Source organism: Odocoileus virginianus, chromosome 12 (assembly GCF_023699985.2).
Source record: "Odocoileus virginianus isolate 20LAN1187 ecotype Illinois chromosome 12, Ovbor_1.2, whole genome shotgun sequence".
NCBI classification, from domain to species: Eukaryota; Metazoa; Chordata; class Mammalia; order Artiodactyla; family Cervidae; genus Odocoileus; species Odocoileus virginianus.
Window position 1 is genome coordinate 42,256,889 of NC_069685.1, and position 4,723 is coordinate 42,261,611.

The 4,723-nt window shown below is 45.1% G+C and overlaps 1 pseudogene; it reads left to right on the top strand.

The window, feature by feature from the left end:
- Positions 1-2,869: 2,869 nt before the first annotated feature.
- LOC110149504 (sec1 family domain-containing protein 1 pseudogene) lies at positions 2,870-4,511 on the top strand (annotated as a pseudogene).
- Positions 4,512-4,723: the final 212 nt, after the last annotated feature.

Sequence of the window (4,723 nt, forward strand, 5' to 3'; positions counted from 1 at the left end):
TGATCTGAATGAATAATTCCCAGTTAATTTACACTTGCTTTGAGAATACATTAATTTTCCATTTTAATTAATGATTTCATCCCAGGAGAATTATGTTTTAAAAATGTCTGCCGATGAATGGATAAGAAAGCTGCGGTACATATACACAATGGAATAGTCAGTTCAGTTCAGTCGCTCAGTCATGTCTGACTCTTTGCGACCCCATGGACTGTAGCCTACCAGGCTTCTCCATCCATGGGATTTTCCAGGTGAGAATACTGGAGTGGGCTGCCATTTCCTTCTCCAGGGGGATCCTCCCAACCCAGGGATCGAACCTGGGTCTCCCACTTTGCAGTCAGATGCTTTACTGTCTGAGCCACCAAGGAATATTACTCAGCCATTAAAAAGAATCCATTTAAATCAGTTCTAATGAGATGGATGAAACTGGAGCCCATTACACAGAGTGAAGTAAGCCAGAAAGACAGAGACCAATACAGTATACTAACACATATATATGGAATTTAGAAAGATGGTAACAGTAACCCTATATGCAAGACAGAAAAAGAGACACAGATGTATAGAACAGACTTGTGGACTCTATGGGAGAAGGCGAGGGTGGGATGATCTCAGAGAATAGCATCGAAACATGTATATTATCAAGCGTGAAACAGATTGCCAGTCCAGGTTGGATGCATGAGACAAGTGCTCAGGGCTGGTGCCCTGGGATGACCCAGAGGGATGGGATGGGGAGGGAGGTGGGAGGGGGGTTCAGGATGGGGAACACATGTAAATCCATGGCTGATTCATGTCAATGTATGGCAAAAACCACTACAATATCATAATTAGTCTCCAACTAATAAAAATAAATGAGAAAAAAGAAAGGTAAAGGACAGATGAATAACTCCTAAGAATCAAGAAAAAAAAAGAAATAAAAAGTAAAAAAAAAAAAATGTCTGCCTTTGGCAAATAGTACAACAGTTGGGCTCCCCGATTCACAGTGACTGGTGGAAGAATAGAGCAGGTTGCTCTTTACTGGGTATGGCGGGCAGACCTGGAGGGTCACCTTGGAGGGGCCTCCATAGGTCTCAGCCCCTCGTTCACTGTTTCTGTCTTCACCTTCTTTACTGGACCTTAAGACCAATGGGGTGGACTAACCACACTAAAAAGATGACACGTCATTTGTCTGCACGCGGACTCCATCTAGTTTTATTGATTTTTTATTCACCTTTTCCTTCCCGTTCCTCTCATGCTGTTACAGAATCAGAAAACTGTGTTTGTATGCATGCATGCTCAGTCGCTTCCATCATGTCCAACTCTCTGTGACCCCAGGGACTGTGGCCCACCAGGTTCCTCCATCCATGGGATTCTCCAGGCAAGAATATTGAAGTGGGTTGCCATGCCCTCCTCCTGGGGATCTTCCCAACCCAGGGATCGAATTTGCATCTCCTGCATGGCAGGTGGATTCTTTACCACTGAGCCACCCAGGAAGCCCCAAAACTGTGTTTACTAGTATCTTAAAAATTTTTTTATTGAAATTTGACCTTATTTGTGTGTTTATTGAGACTCTTTTGTAAGATTTTGTTTTTAAGAAAATCCTTGAACAGTGTTTAATGACTATCTTTCTTTTGAATGTGGTCTTGCAAAATGCCCACTGCTCTTTTGTGGGCATATATGTTGAAATAAATATTGATGGCATTGTGTTATGTATTTCATTCTATTTATGACACTGTAGTGTTTTACAGATAGTTATGTTTTGAGCAGATGCTCATGCTGCTATGTGCACAGTGAGTCCATTGGTTTTCTCAGCTGCATCGTGCTCAGGGGTGGGGGTGGGTGCCCACCACGTTTCCCCCCACATCCCCAGGAAGCCTCCAACTCCCAGCTGCCACACACAAGCTCAGAGAACATCCTCTTATGTTTCTTGCATGGACCCGTATCTCCCCAGGCACAGGCTGGAGGACAGAGGACAGCGAGCCCCCGTTACTGCCTGCTCTCCCCACAGACCACAGGGTCCGTCACACCTGACGATTGGAGTCCCCGGGCGGGGGGAAGACCCTTGCTGGGGAGTGATATTTCACATTACAGAAACTTCTATAAAGACGTATGCAGGTTAGGGTCCAAAGTGCTTGTCTAGACTTATAGCTGATGCTTCAGAGAGACAGGACATACCCAAGTCATTCTAAGTAGAACTGTCACATTTAGCAAATAAAAGTTAAGTGTTAAGTGTTAATTTCAGATAAATAGCAAGTAATTTTACTCTCAGTATGCCCCATGGGGTTTGCTCCTAAACAGGGTAGGGGGTCTATTAGGAGGAGGATGGCACATGGATGGGGCACCCCTGTGATACTCCCTTCAGCCCCTGAATGCAGCCCACCCCGGTGGGTGGGGTAGCCACAGTGACAGGAACACCGGAAGAATAAGCACCTTAGATGTGCCGTGAAAACCTTCCGTTGCTGCACGTGTCTCCCTGGAAGGTTCTCTGTGAGTGGAGAAGAAAGTGTGGCCTGCAGCTGGTGTGGCAGAGAAATGATGTTTTCAGTGTGGATGGATGGTTCTTGGGCGTGCGTCTGTGCAGACGAGAAGTCAGGAGAGGAGAGGCAGGTGGAGGTGAGGAAGCGCAGGTCTCTGCAGGGCAAGCGGGAGGAGGCAGGAGGGGAGTGTGGGAGGGCTTGGCCCAGGGAGAAGAGCAGGTTTGAGCTGGAGGCAAGTGGCAAAGGTGGGTGGAAGCTTCTGGAATGGTGGACACCTGGAGACTTGGGGAAATGCTCGCTTGGGGAGGTCATGGAAGCTCTGCCCCCTTCCCCATACCTCATCCTACACATCTCTTCCATCTGACTGTTCCTGGTTGTATCCTTTTATAATAAACCACTACTCTAGTTCTTTTAAATCAACTCTATGTGAATCAGCTTATTTAAACTTTATTTCTGCCCTTTCAAGGAGTAAACTGGAATATATTGCAAATGTAGAAGTAGGAGCTATGCAGTTACCCAAGTAGCCAGCTTTTGATCAGTATCTCGATTTTATTACTTTGGAAAATGATATGCCTGTATGATGCAATCAAAAATGAGGAAATGTTTCATATTGTGCCATTAACAGTTCAGAAATCACAAACGTGGAAATGAAAACTGTTATGAACTGGAATATTGACAACTTCTGCTTTTCTGTTATGCTGGGTACTATTCCTATAATCAGATAATTAACAGGAACAGCAATGGAAATAGGAGCAGTGAAAATAGATAAGAATAGATAAGTTTCCGGAACATCTAAGAGACGCCAGAAATGGTTTTGCTACAGGTGATGCGCTGGGAGGTGGCAGCTTCAGTTTTTAAAGCCTTCTTCACTCCTGTTGACAGAAACATGGATCTGGGAACTCCTTTACATCATATTTGGACATAGCAGTCCTATGCGCGTGATGTAGTGGATTTCCACGTACACAGTTAACCTGGAAGAATCTTCAGGAGTGAAAAACTCCCTGGCCGGTGCTAGTTTGACCTAGAGGAAAAAACAGGAAGTTGTATGATTTAACACCAGTTGATACATTTTGGCAGAAACGTAAAAGAAGTCCATTCCCAGAGGTCTGGGAATCAGTTCAGCAAGAACTAGAATCTTAGGGCGGAGCGTGAGAAGATGCGGTCAAACATCAGAGAAGCACTATGGGACCAGAAGAGGAAGATGAAGGGGCCATGAGGATGCTTCCTGTCAACACTGGTCAGCTATCCTCAGCTTTTGGTTCTTTGCCAGAAGACCCTGGAGAGAGGAAAGAGACTTACTAATCTCCATAAAAAGTTGCCACTGCTGTCTTAGGACATGGAAAGGCAAGAAAAGTGGATGTGCATTTTGAATATAAAGAAAAAATAATGAGTGAAACTTCTCTGGGTAAATCTCTTCTAGATGTAATATCAGACTCTGATGCAGGCAATCCAGGAAATAAATGAGGCATTTCTTATCTATCATGTAAGTGCACAGCGAACAGCTTCTGAGGCTGATTTGGAGCCACACCAAAAAGCTGGAACTGAAGCAGGATGCAACCTTAATCCCTTCCAATATATCAAACAGCGGAAGGTTTTTGCCATGATGGCTTCAGCTCCTGCCATCTCAGGCATTGCCAAACGAGTCCCCAACACAAGATTGCAGTATGTGACAAAGGCGGTACAGAAACAGCACAACCTACCTGTCTTTAGGGACATGAAGTCAAACAGTGAAACCGATGACTGCAGATATTTTGATCCCAGATGCTGCCAGGTGGTGACAGCTCAGTTCTGAGGAACAAAAATCCATTCCAAGAAGCAACTGTTTTTGTGTTGGGAGAAGGCAGCTACACTGAATATCAGAAGCTTGTTGACAACAGAAAGGGGAAACAAGGCAAACATGTTTTATGTGGCTGCTACTGACTTTTTCATGCTGCACAGTTCCTGAAGCAGCTGTCAGTGACCAGCCAGGAAGAGCTCCCCAAACTGCCATCTGTGCCTCCCCAGATCCAGATCCCATCTCATCAACTGCAGTTTAAGTTACAGCTTAAGTTAATGCAGTGAGACTCTGCACTGCCCTCCCCCGCCCCCGACTTTGTCATGAGGGTCTTTATTTCCTTCCTGGCAAGTCACCCTTTGATTCCTGTTCAGCTTTAATGAGTCCTCCTAACGGTAGTGGTGACTTGACAGAATTAATTCCTGACCTGACATTGATGGTTTCCATCTTTTGATTCCTCGTATCCCCAGGACGCCTCCAGGCATGTTGGTGCCTTAAT